The sequence below is a fragment of the Camelus bactrianus genome, chromosome 35, assembly GCF_048773025.1.
Source record: "Camelus bactrianus isolate YW-2024 breed Bactrian camel chromosome 35, ASM4877302v1, whole genome shotgun sequence".
Lineage (NCBI taxonomy): Eukaryota > Metazoa > Chordata > Mammalia > Artiodactyla > Camelidae > Camelus > Camelus bactrianus.
Genome location: NC_133573.1, coordinates 1,088,846 through 1,109,908, shown reverse-complemented (window position 1 = coordinate 1,109,908; position 21,063 = coordinate 1,088,846). Strand labels below are relative to the sequence as shown.

The 21,063-nt window shown below is 41.6% G+C and overlaps 1 pseudogene; it reads right to left on the bottom strand.

Moving 5' to 3' along the window:
* Nucleotides 1-638: 638 nt before the first annotated feature.
* Nucleotides 639-20,848, bottom strand: LOC141575973 (actin-related protein 3B-like; annotated as a pseudogene).
* Nucleotides 20,849-21,063: the final 215 nt, after the last annotated feature.

Below are 21,063 nucleotides of genomic sequence, written 5' to 3'. Positions count from 1 at the left end.
CTGTGAAGGGGAGACGTGGTCTTGGGGGAAGAGCAGGATGTGCAGACAGAGGTGAGCAGGCAGGGAAGCAGGGCCAGCTGACTGCCACTTTCTGCCCCTCCCCTCTGGCTTTCAGCAACACTTCCTTCATCCTACAGTTACATGAACTGCCTTTTTCTCCTTTCAAGTTTCAAAATTCTCTGCACTCAAAGAATTTTGGAGAAACATTACATGAGCATTTTCTGATTGTTCATTTCAGATTCCTCCTTCTCTCTGACAACAACACATCTGGCACTAATCTAAATACTCATGAAGCAAGACCAGCGAACTCACAGAAAGCAAGAGGGGAAGGACCCCCTTGATTTTTCAGTCAACATGGAGGGTTAAAATTGTCCTATTTAAAAATACAGCTGGGAAGATAAGAATAAGAGATACTAAAATATTTAAATCAAATACTTGTGGTTAACTGAGTCATATTGCCAAGCATTTAAGTCATCCTCACTCCAAGAAAAATATTTTATCAGGAATCTGGCCCTTAACAAATCCTATAAAACAGAAGTCAAATAGGACTGTCTGCAGACTGATGGTAAGTGTCTATTATTCTCAGAATGCTGGGCCTTTAATTCCAGAATGAAGTCCAAGCATGTTACCCAAGCAGCTTATACCTTACACAGGAGATGTTGGACATCGATGGGACAGTTCTGTATTACTTTGTCAACAACATCTGAGATGGATTCCATAAAATCTGGGTTGGCAAACTGAATTTTATACCGATATAAAAGAAACGTTACGCATTTCTCTCAACAACTTTTTAAAAAAGTAACTTTAACAAATACAGAATTCACTATGCCTTTAAAACTGTCACATTGGAATGAATGCGTCAAATTAATCCAAGTGACTCTGTGCATGGAGTGATGGTGACATGCCCCCTCAAGAGATGAAATGTGTGGGTTTAGAGAGGGAAAAAATCAAACACTAACAAAGACAGACCAGCCCTGCATTAGAATACACAGTGACTCACACTTTATATGAGATTGTAAAAAGCAAGTGCTCAGTGTATGTGACATGTAATGAAAAATATTGTGAGTAGATAATCAGCATGTGATGTATAGACACTAATGTCATGAAAAAGTTAGCCAGGATATAAGAAAAAACCTAGTCAGTGACTCACACTGTAAATCTGAGCTAGAAGACTGGGAAGGGGGAATGTTGGTGGCTTCTAAGTGAAACAATCAATATGGTAACAATCATGTTATTGAGTAAAAAATCTTACATTCAATTCCATAAGTGAAATAAGCTAAAGTATAAGTAATTCAGTTACAAAATTCTGAAATATGCTTTAAAAATCATGAAAAGTGTTGCTTGAGGGAAGAAGAAGGCGCCATGCAGCTGTTCACTGGACATTGTTGGTTTATGTCTATTTTAACTGAAGACTATCACGAGCGAATGAGTGCCGTGATATCAGGTACAGTCAGACATACATTGTGTGCCATTTCCCTGAACAAACAGTCATACACGTCGAAGAACAGGCAGTGGTTTGTATTTACCTATTAAATGTAAACTGAATGAGGCAGAAAATTATACCAAAATACAAGTAAAATCCAATTTACTTAAACCTTAAAATATTGCCTCTTAGTTACTGTTTTTGCAAAAGCAGTAATCATTCTTTGTGACTACTCATTAAACTGATGATATCTCTAATTCTTCTTTCCGAGGCTGTCCTCAGACAGAAGCTTTAACTTGCAGCAGGGAACACAGCAGGACCAGCTGTCCTGGGTTAAAAGTTGGAATGAGGAAAGATCGTCATGAGTGATGGGAAGGTTATATGTACGCTATCGTACTCTTATACAGAGGCAAATTCCAATCAGTCCTCGAGATTAACTAGTTTTCATATTAGTATGAGATGAATTTCAAATCCATTTTCTTCTATTGCTCTTAAAGCTTCTTCCTAACCGCTCTTGGTTTAACCAACCATTAACTGTTTAACAGATAGCCAGACCCAAAGAGGAGCACGATGAAACACCCAGTCAAGTGCGTGGACCATGCAGGAGCCAGAGCAGCCACTGAAGCTGCAGCCTACACTCCCAAGGTCCTCCCTGAAAGGTGGCCACCTCACTCGGGAGCCCCACGGAGAGCCACTCTTTCACACACGAGGTGGCAGCATTGCTTCACACACGTCATTCTCTGCACACTCAGAAAGCAAATGTCTTACCTCTGGGTGAAAGAAAATTTCAGGGCCTGGGAACCTTTCCTAGCCAACATCGATAATGAACTTCTTCTGGCTGATGGCATTGTTCCCTGTGTGCTGTTTGATCCACTTCCGTGGATCCACGTCATACTTGGCAAACTCCTTGACTATATTGGGGCAAATGTGACAGTACTTCTCCTGCAGACACACACACAGACACACAGAGATATCACCAGGCATTAGCCACCACCCTGTCTGCCCTCCGGCAAACACCCAGTAACTCCAGCACCACAAACCCCCGACATCAGTCCTGCCCATGGCCACAGCTCCAAGGGACACTTACTGGGCTCAGTGATGTCTAACAGCTATGCTCTGGCCACGTACTCTGCTTTCTTTCCAGCTCTGATGTTAGTCCCAGCCTCACTGTGTCACATGTTGCTGCCTACTATCTGAGATGATGTCTGACGGTGCCTACCAAGTCCCTAGTCTCCATCTCCTCTCTTCTTACTCCTTGTATGCCCCCACGTGGCACCTGCCCAGGCACTCACTGCCACCCACTGGGACCAGCAGACCCGCATCGCAGCCCAACTCAGATCTGAAGGCAGCAGATTTGGCCCCGTGCTCACCACATCTGATTGGCAGGTGGTTAACCTGCTGTACGGTCTGACACAGCACACTTAGTGGCTCCATGACAGAGAGTGAGTGCCTAGGCGTGTGGGATGCACAAATGAATAAAACACACAGATCCCTGTCCACTGGCCCATACACTGGCTGTGAGTCAGAGTAACCAGTGACAGTGATAAATAAGTAAATGGCACAGCATTTTGTAAGGTTCTGGGACCATGAACCAAGAAAAGCCCGACTTTGGCAGAATGGAGCTGCCACACATTGGGGCATGAGAACCCGCTCAGTGCCAGCCCCAGCCTGTGCTGTGCAAAATGTTTCCTCAGGTGGTGATGCCTGACTGGGGGTCTCTGGGTTGATCATCTGTCCTTAGAGCTAACCTCACAAGAACAGCAGTTGGCCCCTGGGTACCGGATTCTGAAAGTCAGCTTCCTGTGGGCCAGGTGGGCTTTGTTCAATGCCTGCACTGTGTCAGGCCCAAAGCTGGTGCTCAGGAGGATCTCTGAAGGGATTTTCATGATACTAAGTTCAAAATTTCTTAGAATCCCTGAAATGAAACCTAATACCATCCTTGGTATACTCTGCACAACTGTAAGACTGATGGGCCAGACTTGCTACACACCCCTGTGCTCACTGATAACTGAGTGAGTGAGTCACTCCATACAACTTCAAATCTACCAGGCTGAGGGCAGAAACAGTAAGTTGTCCTAAGACACCAGGTCAATGTCTCGCAGCATCTCAGAGGCTTAACTGAAGGCAGGAAGTGCCTCCACAAAGTTGATGGTGTGCAGTGTGTCAGCCCCAAGACCTGGACCAACACTGCCCCCACCAACAGGATCCACACATCCACAGGCCCACTCCTGCCCACAGGGGCAACAAGACACAGGGTAACTCTGACCCACTCCCAAGAGAGAAGTGGGGCAAGAACTAACTGACAGCAGGGTTGGGGTGGCTGACCTGCAGGGAACACAAGGAGCTCTTCCACTGCCTACCTTCATGGCTGAGTGATACATTGTCACTGCCCAAATGGGCCAAACCTGGTTCAGGGTCAGAGATGGACCCCAGAGAGCCAGTGAGGAAGGTAAAGCCCACCACGAGGACTAGGAGAGCAGCCGCTGTCACAGTCAGCATACTCAGGGCCCTGCTCACCTGCATGGCCACCCCGACAGTCAGGAGCCAGAGGCTGTGAGACATATTGGTAACAGGAGTGGTGAGGTGAGGGAACTTGGGTCAAATATCCAAATTTATTTCCTTGAAGAAACACAAGGAAAGGACTAGGGGAAGTTCTAGGAAATATTTTAACATAAAAAGAAAGTCTTATGCTACTTCTGTAAACCTTCCCCCAGGGGGAAAGGATTGACTCCCATGGGCTGCCCAGGACCACACACCCAAGCTGTGAAGTGCCCCATCCCTGGAAACTCTAGTCCTGGGCACACCTGGGCACCCAGCCACCCTACTCACAGGGGCCCTGACTTGCACCTGTGCACCCTGTCCTAAAACTACCTCTCCATCCACCAAGAGTGTCATGCAAAATGTGGGACTCCCCCCAGGCACTAGCTTTCCTTCAATCAGCTTGTTACTGGGTGCAAAAGTGGGAGGGAAGGGGGGAGGCTAACCTCCCTTAAACCCCCCTGCAGCTCAGAAACTGTGTTCAAGGTCACATGTCACTTCCATGCTTAAATTTTTCTCCAAAGACAAAATCTTTGCTCTTTATATAATAATTATCCTTGTATTACTAAGAATCTCTTCATTTTGACTAAAACAAAACAAAAACAAAACAGTAATTTGTCCTGATTTTGCAACCTGAAGAGAAAATTGCTTTGAAAGGGGTCTGTCAACTGCTACCTACAGAGTGACACAAAGACCAAACTGATGGATCAGTCAAGTGGGCATTTTAAATAAGGACCAATGAGCCATTTTCCTCCGAATCTTACTGATTTAATTTTAGAGCTTCCTGTAACTCCTCCAGCATGGTAATGGAGTCTAGAAAACACAGGTGGACTCTGTTCAATGATTCACCCTAGAACAGCATCACTCTGAATGGTAATTCTCAGGGTACAGAACCACACACAGCAAGAGCTGGAAATGAGTTTGAATTCTGGCTGACTGCACAGGATTCCTCACAGTCACTGCTGCTGCTGTCTGCTCCTTACTCGGGAAATGAAGCCTGGAGGGAGAGGTGCAAGACACCATTGGCTAATTGAAGGTTCTGTCTAATCAGGCTCCAATTAAATGACATCGTACTAGGCAGGATGCTCAATACCAGTTATCAAGCTGCTCTCATTTACAGCTGGAAAACTCCACAAGCATCCATGTTCAGAGAAGAGGCTAAGCTTTCAGCCCCTTAATTCAAGTGGTAAACAGATGGAGACCCACATTCATGGGGAGGGGAGGGAAGGCACGGTGGGAACAGGGGTGGTGGCCACAAGGGGAAGTGTGCAAACACTATTTCTCTCTCACCACCAAACTGGCCCATTTCCCATTTGTTTTTACCTTAATGGCCTTTGCAGTCTCCAGTGGTTTCTCAGGAGGGATTCCCACCTCTCTCTCCCTTGACAGCTGTTGAATGAAATACATATCTCTACCTGCAATAGGGATGTGTTTGATGCAGCTTCCAATTACCTAACCTTCCACCTGGGGAGACAGAGAGGCAAAACACCATGTGAGTAACTCCAGGAGGAAAGCCCTCCCTGGACTCTAAGTTAGACTCCTGTCCCCACCTGCCCTGGCAATGCAAGCATTTACTGAATCTCCACTCCGTGCAAAGCTCAGGACTGGGGAGGGGGAATAAAGTGACCATGTATGCAATTCCATTAGGAGAACCTGAGATGCTCTGTAAGCAAACAAAGTGGCCTTTCCATTAGGAATGTGAAGAGAAAACCACAGAAGGCTGTTAATTTCCAAAATGCTGCTGTCTGTCCAAACAATGGGTCATTTTATTGTTCCTCTAACAAAAAGGAAAAAGTTTTAACTATTAATTTTTTAAACATTTTTATTGAGTTATAGGCATTTTACAATGTTGTGTCAAATTCCAGTGTAGAGCACAATTTTTCAGTTATACATGAACATATATATATTCATTGTCACATTTTTTTTTTTTTGCTGTTTAAGTATTAATTTTTAAACCAACTACAAATTGGCTTGCATTTAAAAGTCAACCACCTGGTTAGCATGCAGGACTTAGAGTGTGACAACCTGGACTCAGACCCTGGTTCCACATGTGTGGGCAGAGTAACCATGGCCACATCTGTTAACACATATGTTTCAGCCTTGGCACCTTCACCCATCATATGCGGCGAGTGGGTGCACAGAAGAGACCCAGTGACAGGCAGCGGGTCAAGTACACAGCATGGTTTAGGCATGCATTAAAGACTCAATAACCGATCTGCTCACTCTAGTAAGAGCTGCACTTGGTAGGAAGGAACAGTCTGGCAGGTTCCCCTCAACCCTATGCTATGTGAGATCCATGCTGGGGGGAGTTTGGATCCGCTCACCCAGCTGCCCTCCCAGACCAGTGACCAGGCTGTCAGCCATCACCAGCAGGAGAGGGCCAGGAGCTGCTGTGTGGTCCCAGGGCCTCACCAGCCCCCTGGGGTGCCACTCAACATGCAGGCCACAGGCTGGGAAGGTCCAGCTCATGCTGGTGGGAGTAGCTGTGCAGAGTGGACAATGTCCCCACCTGCACCAGGAGGAGGAGGCACTCTGAGCTCCCTGATGGCACTGGCTGCTTGTCACACACTCATGGAGACAGAAGGCTGGAGCAAATCCTCATCCATCTGACAGATGGATCAGTTCAACTATGTACAAGCACAGTTACCACTGAAGTTGCAAGAACAGGTGACTGAATTCCTCTTATGTCTTCTGAGGTGCCCAACTTCTAGAAGTGAGAGAGTGTGTAGCCTTTCTCAGGAGCCCAAGCCAATTGTAAAATATTTAAGATCAAGATAAAGGATATGTACACATTATTAAAATAAAAAAAATCATAAGAACAGTAGCTCTCGCAAACAGAAACTATTCACAATTTCTATACTCAATACATTACATATAACATTTTCTAAAATTAATTCAACCCATGTTGAGTATCAGCTTCATCACAGATTAAATATATTAAAACAACCCACAGCCAATGGTAGGAAAACAAGTAAGTGAGTTGTGCTACACCCACATGATGGGCTGACAGGTAGTTACTAAATATCTTTCCACAGAGTATTTAACCATAAAGATACATCAGGGATAAGTCAATATGCAAAATACAACCTCAGGAGCACATTGTACAATTAGAACATGAAATCAGATGGAGGGTATCCCACTGTGCTTAAAATGTGTATCGTGTGTCTAAGAAAAAGAGCTCAGTAGACTACACCAAAAAAGTGTGGCACAGTCCTCTGGGCAGGTTTGTGGGTCATTCTATTTTCTTCTTTACATTTCTCCATTTTACCTAAATTTTGTACAGTAAATGTAATTTTTATAAATAGGGGGGAAAAAACTGCATTAAGAAACAGATAAAAATTTGAACAACAACTTTCTCTGTGGGCCTGCACGTAGTGTGAAACTTGTTTCAGATGCACAGGGGAGGCCAGGAAGCAGACCCACAGGCACAGGCCCTGACCTTGGCCTGCACTGACCTCTGAGGACATGACCTCAGAGAGGAGCCAGGCAGGACCACACAGCAAGTGGCACCTAAACACCTCACACCCAGGAGGGGGCAGTGTTCCGAGACTGGATGAAGGGGCTGCGAGCACAGAGCATGCTCTGCAGGCCTCCTGCCTCTCCTCACCCCCGGGCAAAGGGGACACTGGCAGGGTGCAATGACAGAGGGGAAAGATTTGGCTTTTCCTCCTGACTGTAGACACATCAGCCTCCCCCTGCAGTGATTTCTGAACTTTGAGGTATTAAAGCACCAGCATATTAGTACATCATCTCTGCAACGTCCTGAAATAAAAGAGTGACTATTTTTTAAATGAAATAAATGAATTGTTTTTTAAAAGAAAACTAGTTTGCATTTTTTAAATTTGTCTTAGTTGATTTACAAAATTCTGTTAGTTTCCAGTGTATAGCATAGTGATTCATTTATTGCATTTTTAAAAGGAGCTTAGCACATACACACACAAACCTATATTTGCACAAGAGATATTTGTAATACACAAAATAACAAACATTAGTATCAGGGGTTGCCTCCAAGAAGGGACGTGGAGGAGGAAAGGCAGGTCTGAATTCCCAATGTAACCCCCTCCAGATAGCTTCAATTAATTAAAAAAAACTTTAAATAATTCATTTAACTAGTCCATTGTACCAAATATATATGTATATATATATATGTATATATATATATATACATATATATATATATAGTCTCTTGAAGCCTGAATTAGAAATCACTTCTGTTATATTTTGAAAATTAAAACCAAAAAGTGACATTGCAGAGCATCCTGCAAGTCAAGGTGAACAATCTCTCCTTCTTGGCTCTTAAAAAATTTTTAAAAAGCAAGAAACAAATCCTCTCCAGAGGATTGTCACAGAACACAAAATCATCCTCCAAATGTTCATGTGCCGCACCCACTGATATCCAGATTACAGTTCAGAATGAAAGTCAGGAAAACCCTCCTGGCAAAGTGACACCGGGGCCAAGCAGAGCCCAGGGACATCAGACGACTGCTGACACCAGACTGCACAAATCTGCTACTGCAAATTTCCAACTGCCAGTGCCACAGACACTAGGCATCTTCCACTTTCTCACACAACTGTGTTTAAAGGCTCTTGTTACCTTTGCTAAGTACAGGTATGTCTTCAAAAGTGGTGCTTTAATTAACAGAAGGGTTTTTTTCTTTCACTGCTTCCTTCACCTCAAATCAGGTTAGGCCCACAGACAGAGCAGAACTCGGTGCCCTGCTGACCATTGGGATAGCGTGAGTGACCCCATCCCTGCTGTCAATGATGATTCCTGTTAATGTGTGTTCACCAACTTGTCATGATGTCCACTACACAGCTAAGGCCAGCACTGCCTTCACAAATACCACAGAGACCATCAGCATGGGGACTTTCTCAAGTGTTCCACAAGCCTATCTTCAGGTTTGAGCAATAAGCCCTTTCTTTCTTACTGAGTCTGAATGAACTTTCCCTTCCCTACCTTCCATCTTCCTCCCAAATCCAAATTCCAAAGTGGACAACTAACATGTAAATTCTGTGCACTTAATCTGGAGGAGTCAACTTCTCAGTAAGATAAATCAAAGCTTTGCAAAGAAAAGCCAGAGAGAAAGGAATTTTATTGTGGAATCAGTAGGTTTTAATTTCTAATCCACTGGTTCCCAGTGTGGGTCCACAGATGGATTGCAATAAGACTACTTGTGGGGACTTTAGAAAGACAAAATACTGGGCCTGGCACCCAGAAATTCTCATCTGGCAGAACCAGGATAGTGGTTCTCAACCAGGTGCAATTTTGCCCCCAAGGAGCACCTGGCAATATCTGGTGCCATTTCTCGCTGTCACACTTGAGGGAGGGGAGGCTGGTGGTGGTGCTTCCCCTGGTGGGTCAAGACCAGAGATGCTGCTAGACATCCCACAACACACAGCTCAGTACCCTCCCCTCCCCTGAGGACTGCCCGATCCAAAATTTTGAGGCTGGAAACCCGTGGTCTGATATAAATTCTGAGAATGTGTATTTTGAAAAAAACACTTTTGAGGAGACCTTGCTGCATAGATCACTTTGAGAACCACTGGGCCAGTGTTTCCTGAAGTGTCTCCTAGTCCATGGAACAGAAAGAGCTTAGGGGTGGGGGAATATTTCTGGTTAAATTTGGAAGTGGTGGAATAAACAGAGTTTTCTAATGTAGGCATTTTCAGAGCCTTTAAGACATCACTGTCTACTGAGAACCACCACACAGAGGACACAGCATGTGGAATCTTCCAAGTTAAACATCTATGCAACTCCTCCTCTTTTTTCCTACAAGTAAGGGAATAGAATATGCAGGAAGCATTTTGGAAAACAATTTTATCATTTATTCCCCCAAATTTCAGTCAATTCCCTTATATAGAGTGGCAGATACATTACACCTAAAAACAACAAAACCCCCCACGAAGAACAAGCAGCTTCAGGGGAAGTTCTGCAAACTCATGGAACCACAGGAGCTCAGATCCACAAAGGGCAACCCTTGAAAGGCATTTGTTGTGTTTCATTTTGTTTTGTTTTAACAGATTCTATAGTATATTTTCTTTTTTATGATCAGAAGTAAAAGAAGCCAAAGAACCACACCTACATCTTGATCTTGTCTTCCTGAGGATACCTTAGATTTTAATGAATGTAAACAGACAAAAGCTGGACAAACTCTACACCAGCAGTAAAAACATAAATCACAGAAATTGCTCTGTACAGTGTTTGAGCTCAGACCTGAATGGGATGAGTTCGTGTGCACTTGAGTGCATGGGAAAGGAAACCACACCACACAATCTTACAGAGGCCTCTAGAATCACCATTTCTTCCACATTAGACAACTAAGGTCACTTGGGAATCATGAAAGTCACTTGTCCTTACCTGAACTGCAATGTAGAGTCCTGGTACATTAAATAATTTGAACATAATTTCTGCAAGATATTCTCTATTTTCTGGTGTATTCAGGGGAGGTTCTGTCTCTAAGGAAATATTCACTATATTTAGTGTTCACCCAAATTTCATGTAATTACACCAGAACTGCAAAAAGTTAATCTAAAAGCATGTTCATTAAGATGCTGCACAACTCCTTAATTTGACAGACAGAGAACACCCAGAGTGATTGATTAAACGTATTTTGGCTGTGAGGTTTAAAATCTTTGAGAGAGCAAAGCCTCTCTAAACACTTCTGCTCTTACTAATCCCCCCCAAAACAAGAACAAGCTACAGAAAAGGAAACTCCTCCTCGGATAACAGAATGCCCAAACACCGTGAATCTGAAGAGACGTGCAGTGAGCTGCCAAGGGCAATAACAGCCCCACTGAGACCAGATGAGTGAGGACATGGAAAGGGAACACCAGTGACTTCAGATACCAGGCAATATCCAGTTCTCCAGAGAAGAGCAAAAGCAGAGAGCCATTGCTTGGAGTCAGAGCAGTCTGAGCAGTACAGCTGCAGGAGCCTCGCTCCCCAGGCCCCTCCCCTCAGAGCATAGGCGGCAAGGTGAGAAGTTACACCTCCACCATCTGCTGTGAGAAAGACAAGCCTGGGACAGAAGCTGCTTCAGCCAGACACTGCCCACCACCCAGCCTAAACCCGACACACAGCCAGTTCAGAAAGAGATCCCCTCACTCAAAGATGAGGAAAGAACACAAAAAGACTAGCCAAACATCAAATAAAAACACTCATAGAAAAAGAGAGGGGAGAGAGAAAATAGGAAAAAACAAATGGCAGATAAAAAACATGTAACCAGAAAAATATAAAAATAAAGCAGATGAAAATCATGACATAGATATCTGAATTTTTTGAAATGTCTATTTAAAATAATAACTATTATCTAATAGGAGGAAATTAACAGGATTACAGAAAGATAAAAATAAATAAACCTGCTTTTTGTCATTCAGCAATATGTTGAACATTTTTCCACGTTAATAAATATGGATTTACATCACATATTTAAGCTAGGGAAAAAAAGAGAGAAAAAAGGAGAAAAAAAACAACAAAGAAAGGAAAAAAAAATCTAGGCCTTTTGGCAAAAAAATAAATAAATAAAAATCCACATTACCCTTTGTTATATACTGAGCTGTGTGTCCCAAAACTCTTATGCTGAAGCTGCAACCCTCAGGTGACTGTGTTTGGAGATGAAGCCCCTAGAGGGGTAATCCAGGATCAGTGAGGTCACAGGACAGCACTAACATCTCTGCAGGAAAAGGCAGAGGGATCAGGGAGCTATCTCTCACTCACACACAGAGGAAGAGCCACACAAGGACCTGGTGAGAAGGAGGCCATCTGCAAGCCAGGAAGAGAGATCTGACCATAAACCAACCATGATGGCACCTTGATCTCAGACCTAAAGCCCCCAGAGCTGTGAGAAAACAACTGTCTGTTGTTGAAGCCACTCAGCCTATGGTGTTTTGTTAGGCTTATTGAGCAGAGCAACATACTCTTAAAGCAGGAAAAGGGCAGCCTGTCTTGGCCATTGGCACAGCCGCATGCAGGACACTGGGACACACAGGGCCACATTTACAGACTTTTCTGGCAGGAAAATATGACCCCAGAATTCTATATCTGGCCACACTGCCAATCAAGTCTGTTGCAAAAACAAAATATCTTTAAACATACAACAACTTGAGAGAATTTGGTTTCTATGAACCCTTCATGAATTAACCATCAGACAATAAGCTTTAGCCAAATAATAAGAATGCATAAAGTACAGCCAAAGACTTACAGTGAGCAAGTAGTCCATTTAAGATGTAGGGATAAATGCTTTTCTTTTCTGGGAGAATCTATAGCTATAGAACAGAATGTAAATATTATAAATTAAAACAACAGGAGTAGTATCAAGTTGACAGGCACAGATGGAAAGGAGGAAAATATAAAGACACTGATGCCTTTGTGTCATGGAATCAAAAGATATTGTTTTCTTGGTAGAGCAGCAGAGACACCAGTAAACACAAAGTCACAAACATAAATATCAGAGTAAGTTCACTAACATAAACAATCAAAAGCAGGTGATAGAAGAAAGGAGGAGGAGGTAAGAAATGTGGCCATGTACCAACGTGGTCACTAAGCACAGTAGGAAGTAATCATCCCTAAACAAATACAGGTAAATATCTTATACAAAAGTACAGTTATGTTAAAATATGTTTTACCAATTATCAGAACGAATATGCACCCAATAGAAACCAAAGAGAAAGCCAAGCCTGAGTTTTAAAATATCCATATATAAATAAAACACACTAAAACCAGAAAGCACAGCACCAGAAAAGCAGCTGGGTCCACACATGCCTGCCACACAGCCCAGGCCATTTCAGCACGGGCAACGGGAGAGCTCCAACTCCAATCAGCCCAGCTACACCCCACCTTTGATTTTACCAAGTTTGGAAAGTGATTTCCTCTCTCCATGCATAATTAGCACTGACTTCACAGGAGTCTAAACAAAGTGCTCATGGCAGCACCTGGCATGGGGAACGTACTCAGTGAAAGTGCATTATTATCACTAAAATCATCAGCATGTACCAGTGAGAAACTCACCTACTGAAAAGAAAGTCTCTGAACTAAGACTATGAGACAAAATCAAATTCCATTGTCAAGCCAAGGGATATCTAAAACAAGGTGCCTCAGAGAGGTGCACAGTTGTCACAGCTTCCAAGATCAGAAACAACATAACTGCACATAACTAGGAACTGATTACACAGATTAGGTCACATCCATAAAATGTAACACTTTGCAGCAATTAAAAAGGATGGGCAGTGTGTCTGCAGATATGAAACAATATCTACTATAAATTTGCTACATGAAAATAAGCCTCTACATACATACACATTCTTAAATATACTTCTGTATCTAAAACATTTTTTTAAAAAGCAAGGTGTATGAGGGAGAGAAATGAGGAGCTGTTTATGGGCACAAAGTTTCGATCTTGCAAGATGGAAAAGTTCTAGAGTTCTGTTACACCACAATATCAATGTAGGTAACGTTACCAAATGATACATTTAAAACTGTGTTAAGTGGGTAAATTTCATGTATTTCAAATTATAATTTCTAAAATTTTTAAAGTAAAAATCAAAATGAACCATAGTATGTCAATTTTGTTACCATTTTATGAAACAAGTTTATGTATAATCCATGTGCCTGCACATAATTATTCCTGGTTAAGCACCAGTAAACTTGGTTTCCTCCAGGAAGGGGATCTGGAAGGCAACACAGAAGTGGGAAGGAGACACTCTTGCACTGGAAATCCTACTCACCTTTTGAATTCTGTGCTGTGTGTATGTTAACTCTTCAAGCAAATAATCAAATCTGGCTATCAACTAGCTGGGGGCTTTAGTTTATTCTCCTGTCTGATACAAAGCTCAAACATCATGCCCCAAGTAAGTTTTAATTACTCTAATTAGAATCAATACACTCCCTGAATGGGAGAGAGAAAGCAATCTTAAGACATAGACAAGAAATAATAAAGTCATCAAAAGCAGATTGTAAGTAAGTGATCTAAATGTCATTCAACAACACATTACTTATTTTAATGTGCGTACCTCAAGGGGCTGAGATCAAATTAGTTAATACCTTAATGTTCCCAGTACACATTTAGCACTGTGTTAGTGATTACTATATCAGATTTTTTTTTTTTTAGTTTTCTTTCATTTAAAGCACATGAAGAATAGCTGTGGATTCCAATATTTAGGTTACAATATATCTCCTTATGGCACCTCCTATCAACCTGAAAAACAGGCCTAATAACTACCTACCTCACAATTGTCTGTGGGATTAAATAAGTGAGTTAATTCATGCAAATATTTGGTGGGGAGAGGGCTGGGCCTTTAGCAAGTGCTGAATATATCAACAATCAACTGTAATATCAAGAATATATCTCAGGCCAGAAGAAATTGAATGTATTAACTCCAGAGACCTAGAGTCTTCTCTTACCTTGAAGAGGAATCCAAACACCTTAATAAGTTAATTTTATAAACATAACATTTAAACTGATTAGAGGGGGGAATAGGATGAAGAGAGGAAGGCTAGAAAGGTATGCAAAGTGGGAGCACAGTCATGCAATGTTTCCTTCCTGCCTGGTTTAAAAAAAATGTGAGCCTATAGAAGGCATTCCAACAAGAAGTAGATTAACCCTGGCTCTGGATTCTTCCTGGGTTTAATTTCAGTGTCAAGTGATGTTCCAAATAAATCCCAGATGAATGAAAAAAATATATATAAACATCAAAGGAAAGTAGGTTTACTTACATAAAAATTTACAATTATAGATGTTCAAAAACATAACCTACAAAAAATCAAGTGGGAAAAAGTATTTGCTTATGACAAAAAATTCTTATCTGTTATATGAAAGAGTTCAACCATAAACAGATTGTGGCCATACATACAACAGAATATTATTCAGCCCTAAAAAAGGAAGGAAATTCTGACACATGCTACAATGTGGCTGAACCCTGAAGACCTTATACAAAGTGAAATAAGCCAGTCATGAAAGGACTAATACTGGATGATTCCACTTATATGAGGACCCAGAATAGTTACAGTCATAGAGACAGAAGGGGGATGGTGGGGGCTAGGGCTGGGGGAGGGGGAAAGAGAGTTATTCTTTAATGTGGACAGAGTTTCAGTTTGGAAGATGAAGAAGTTCCTGAGATGGATGGTGGTGATGGTTGCACAACAATGTCAATGTACTCAACTCACCAAACTGTAAATTCAGAAATGGTTAAAATGGTAAATTTTATGGTATGTGCATTTTATCACAAAAGAAAAATTTAAGTAGAAAAAAGTTCAAAGAAATCATAGCAACAATAAAAGCAATAAAACACTGATATGTACAAAACCCAGGACATGAATAGGCAATTCACAAAGGAGAAAATACAACTAATAAATACATGAAAAACTGTTTAAGATCAAAGTTATTCAAACTGCAAATTAAAAAGTCAAATAATCAAAAGTGATATTAATCAATCCTAAGAGTTCAAATAATGTGGCTTCTTGTACACTGAAGATTTCAGTGTGAAATGGTATACCAGAAATGCAAAATTATTAACACATCTGGACCTCCAAACTACATATATATAAAATTTTTATATTCTTAATATAAAAATGCTCTAAATATAGAAAAAATGTGCAAAGATTACTTTATGTTATGTCTTACAAAACCAAGAAACTGGAAACAAAAGTAAACATCTAAAAATAGTGGGGCTGCTAAACAGACAGGAAACAACCACTGGATACATGATTGCATGACCATTAAAGCGAGGATTATGAAAACCGTGCAAGAAAATGGGGGAGAGGGATGGAGGACACAATATTGAATGCAAAATCATATAAAAACATGAGTGAAAAGATTAAGTATAGCTATACTAAATGTTAATATTTATGATAATGGGATAGGAGTGTGAAAAGCCCCACAAGCATCTTCCAAATTTTCTAAATCGCACTTATAGTTCTATAATAAGAAAAAAAAATTCATTACAAGAGTTGTGAAACCCTGAGTTACAGCCTGTGTGCGAAGGCCACAGAAACTCCCAATACAACTTCCTGGTTTATTTCTCCACAGGCGGAGAAGCTAACAGAAGAAAGACTTCACCCCAGGGCAGAAGCCACAGCACATCCTGGTGTGGCTTTTCCCTAGCCTGTTGGCTCTGTAACATGGAAAACACTTTCCATATCCAACCACAGTTGTGAAGACAGCTGAATTATTGATCTGTCACTGTCTTCATACCTGTAGTCACATCATTATGGCAGGCACTGCAATTTCCCTACCCAGAATCTATTCTGCCTTCTGCCTTAATGACAGACCACTGATCAATCACAGGCCCAGAAAACAGCATTTCCTAGACTTCCTGGTGTACAGGGATGGCTAAGTAAGTTCTGGCCAATAAGAAGCAAAAGTTTTTGGATGTGTCTTCTGGGAAAGCTCCTTACAAGGTTGAAGGTAGACTCATGTAGTAGGCCCACTTCTGCTCTTAACCCCTTCTTTCCTGGAATATGGAGGTGATGACTAGACCTGCAGCAGCTAACTTGTGATCTAAGGCAATCTTAGAATGGAAGCCGTATGCTAAATATACTAGAGCACACAGATCCCTAATGACACCAGGAAGCTGACATACCAGCACTGCCCTCCCTACTACAAGTGACTTTAAGAAAAATAAAACCTTTAACTTGCTTAAATCACTGATTTTTGCACTTTAGTACTTGCTGCCAAACAATTCACCATCTGTGAAGAACTAACATTAAAATCTATACACTTCCATTAAGAGAATGTTTACAATAAAATTAGGTTCTCCTGGTTCCTGGATCAAATTCAGCGTTATTAAAGACACATTCTCTGGGTTCTCAGAACCATAATCATAAAACTATGTTTTCCTCAATCCTCCTTTTCTCCTATGTTTACCACCAGTAATTGTTCCTTTAGAGGACTAATTTAAATAAAACCTTCCAAAAACCATTATTTATATATAACGAGATCTAAATTGGAGATATCAAATTTTTCTTATTTTTTAAATACTGAAGCATATGATTAAAACTTCACATGAATGCAAGTTACATAAGCATTTTTATTCATAATAATGGTAAAATATCATCAAGTATTAATTCAAAAATGAATAATTAGTCGGTACTATAAAAATCAATCCATATTTCTGGATAAAGAAAGCAAGCTGAACACATGCAACTAATATTGCTCCAGTCCCAAAGCTCTCCATAACTTCAGTAAAGAAACATTTTTAAAAACATAAATCCTCAAGGAAGGGCAAGTAGGAGTGGAGATGACAATATACTGAAAATGGGAAGAACATGGGCCAGCAGTAACAGACTCAGCAGCGCCAAGGATGTCCAGCTCCACACCGGCCAGTGCTAGTGTACAGGACAGAGCAGGTCTGAGCCACCCTCATGAACCAGGAAGGGAGTTACTGCTGTAAGCCAGGACAAGCCACATGTCATGGTGAATATTATGTGTCAGCTTGACTGGGCTAAGGGGTACCCCGAGAGCTGGTAAACCATTCTTTCTGGGGTGTGTCTGAGAGGGTGTCTCTGGAAGAGCTTAGCATGCAGCAGACTGAGTAAGGAGACCTGCCCTTGCCAATGTGGGTGGGCAGCACACAGGCTACTGAGGACTTGACTGGAACAAAAGGATGAAGGAAGGGTGATCCTCCATCCCTGAGCTGGGACACACATCTTTCCTGCTGTCAGGTGGATGGCAGAGCTCCTGGTTCCCAGCATCCTTGGGCAGCACTGCTGCTTGCTCTTCCTCCCCTGATTCATATTCAAAAAGGTTTGCAAATCTCCTCTACAGTTACAATTCAATTTCCCTTCAAGAGCACTGCAGTTCTTTAGAATATATGATTCTGTCTTGAACTCTGGGCAATTCAGTATTAGAGAAAAGAGTGTGGTTCCCATTTGCTATCTGTTTAGTCCACGTGACCAACATGAGTTGAGTCTCTGAAACTTCTTGAAAAGCATGAGCCGTACTGAGCTCATTCCCACCATGGATGTGCAGATGTCTGTCATGGCAGTCAGAAGGGACAATTTCATAGGCTACTGAGGGAACTTTAATTTAAAACTTTTAGACTCTTTTACACCAAGAAGCCATTAGCTGATGTAGTGGTTCAGTAAATGTCTTCAATGAATTTCTGGACATGGCCACAAATCCCTGTACCTGCTTCACTCCCCTTCAATTATCCCATTAACTGATGAGGAAGGACATAAGCCTGAGATAAAACCACCCTTCTCATAACTTCCTCTGTCACATCATGCAGCAAACCCACCTGCTAACTTCAAAGTACAATACATGTAACACAATATTTTCTTATGTTTAATGTAATAAACTTGATTTTTTTGAACATTCACTTCAGATACTCATTTTTGGCAAAGGACTTAAGCTTTTCCATATTCATACCAAACACCTCCAGTTCGTTCCCAGCAATTGGTTTTATTGTACTGCGGTGTATATGCCAGCTAGAGCAGAAAATTCCTGGTAGGAAAAATTTCCTGTGGGCTGTGTCCTGGTGATTGCATTTGCTCCACAGGCCTAAGACTCAGACTCCCTCTGAGCAGAGAGGGATGGGGCAGGCAGGGAGAGAAAGCTGGGCCCCAGGCCCATGCCTGGAGTCCTGTCAACAGGTAGTTATGTGATGTACAAGAGAAGGGAACATGCCAAGCATGGCAGGTGGGAGTCTGTAATATGTTTTGGCTGTAAAGACAAAGCCACTCAGACATACTGTCAGTTTCCTGGCTCCATGTATTTTACATAAACCATCGTAGATACACAGGAGAGAAAATACACAGTGGCCTGTAAAACACAGTACTTGGACGTGGCAATTCCTAGTTGTGAAGATACAGGCAGGAAAAAGCTTAGAGCACTTTCAAGGACTTGATTTAATAGACACGAAATATATAGATTCCGCTAACTACCATAACAGCCTTGTACTTAACATATTTTAAGCCAGATAATTCTAAAGAATATTTCATATTTAACATTAGAAAGAATTATATGATTGGATCAGGGACCATTTGACAATGTACTAGCATGGAAAAAATGCAAAGCTAAATTATGTAGGTTTTAATGTGCAGCTTATGTTACATGCAATTGCTCTCCTTAAAGTAAGTGTTTTATACATGTAATTAATTTTAACTTAAAAAGAACATAAAACAATGAAAACAGGATCCACAACCAAGAGACACTTCTCTTCATTTCTCTGTATTGTTTTATTTCATCTGAACAAGATCAATTACATCCACAATATCAGGGCCCATAACTCAGCTCAGTGTTAGAGTGAGATTTAACCTTGGCAAAACAGCACCTTGACTCAGCTCCCTCTGCTGTAAGAAGCAAAGGTCAGAGCCATCCAGTTATTTCAGGAGGATACCTAACTACACAGGTGGTTTCCTACCCAAACCCATTCCTTCCTCCTCATTCCTTGCTGCTGGAGGCCGGTTTAGGTACTTACCTCTTGGGGCCAGGTGATGAGATGTGATCCCCTCACCAGCAACAGGAGAGAATCTTGACTCATCAAAATGTACCAAAGTAATTTTGTTCCCCTCTAGGGCCCACACTGGGCATGGACAGACAGGGCAAATCTGCAAGGAAGGTTTCTGAGGAAGGGAGTCTTAATTCTAAAACTCTGAAAGTAAATACACCAAGAGTCAGTACAGGAACTCGGGCAGCCACCCTGGGGCCTGAGGGGAACCAGCACAAGAGGCCAAACAGGTAAATTAGGCTGGGTTCTCACCTCCATCTCTGAGCTGCTCAAGTAACCAGCCCTGAGTGGCCTGACACTGGCATCCTGTTTTGTGGGATAATAAGCCCTCTTTGATTTTGGACATTTTGGTTGAGCCTTCTGTTATTTGCCCAAAAAGCACTCCAACTCATACAAAGAGCTTTAGTGGGAATTAAAAACTCCCCAGGGAAGAAGATCCTGGGTTTAAAATCTAAGCAACCCAGAATCCACAGGGCTCTTCTCTCAGTCCCAGTTACTCACCATCAAAAAGTGATGGCCCTCAGGTTCAGCTCAGGGAAAGTTAAAAATAACTTATTCCATGAACCTCTCCATTAGATCCCAGTCTTCAATTATTCCATGTCTTTTTGGCCACTAAAGCAAGAGAAATCAAACTATGTCAAGTTTCAGTCCATGTCAGTAAGAGCAACAGTTTTAAAAACACTGGCCCAGAAGAGACTGAGTTATTAGAGAAAACAGGTCCTTTGCACTGGGTGAATGTTAATTTATGTAAAGAAATAACAGGCACTTTACCAGAAATATTAAGTTATATTATCATTTATATTCTACTTCACATCTCTAAGTACAAAGTATCATCATAACAGTGGAGTAACAGATGCAAAAGTACAGCTAATCCGCCATACCATTCCATTTGGAGTTTGGAGGTTTTTAGAACAAATACCTAGTTAAACAATTTTAGTGCTTCTTTTTAATTAATCAATCTACAGCTCTTCTACATCTGACAGGTCAGTGAGTCAACCTGCAATTTTCCACAGAAGCAGGTCTTGCTCTCACACGAAGCCCAGCATTCCCAGAGTCAATCCTGCATTCTGGGGTTTTGTAAATTCACCTGATTCCCCACATGAAAAATACCTTGTTCAACTAACACAACACTGTAAATCAACTATACTTCAATTTTGAAAAATACCCCATTCAAAACCAACAACAACAAAACCTCTTTTCCAACACAAGAATCAAATACACAGCTCACAATTACAATTGCTATGAAATCTACCATTTTGCATGATTCATCCTACTCTCTGTTCTTGGTGATACACTTACAGAAGCAAATCCTGGTGGGGAGTTTACCTTTGTGGCATATGTGGGTTTATCTATGGCTTCATCCCCTATGAAAAAGTCCAGGTCATCAACTCCCCTCAGCACCCTCCTTTGGGCTTGGTCAACCACCTTTGCTGACTCTCTGATGGCAATACCTTAGGGAGAACAACACAAAGATTTCCGTCTGCATCCATACTCATTTCAAGGGTCAAGGAAGCATAATATAACCCCTGTGTATGTACAAGTAAATTTTCAATGTCAGGGTCTTATTTGGAGTTGAGTGTGTTCACAGAAAAGACGCTATCACAGAGCACATAAAGTAATACAGAAACCTTTCTTATGTTCTGGTATTATTTTTAGTG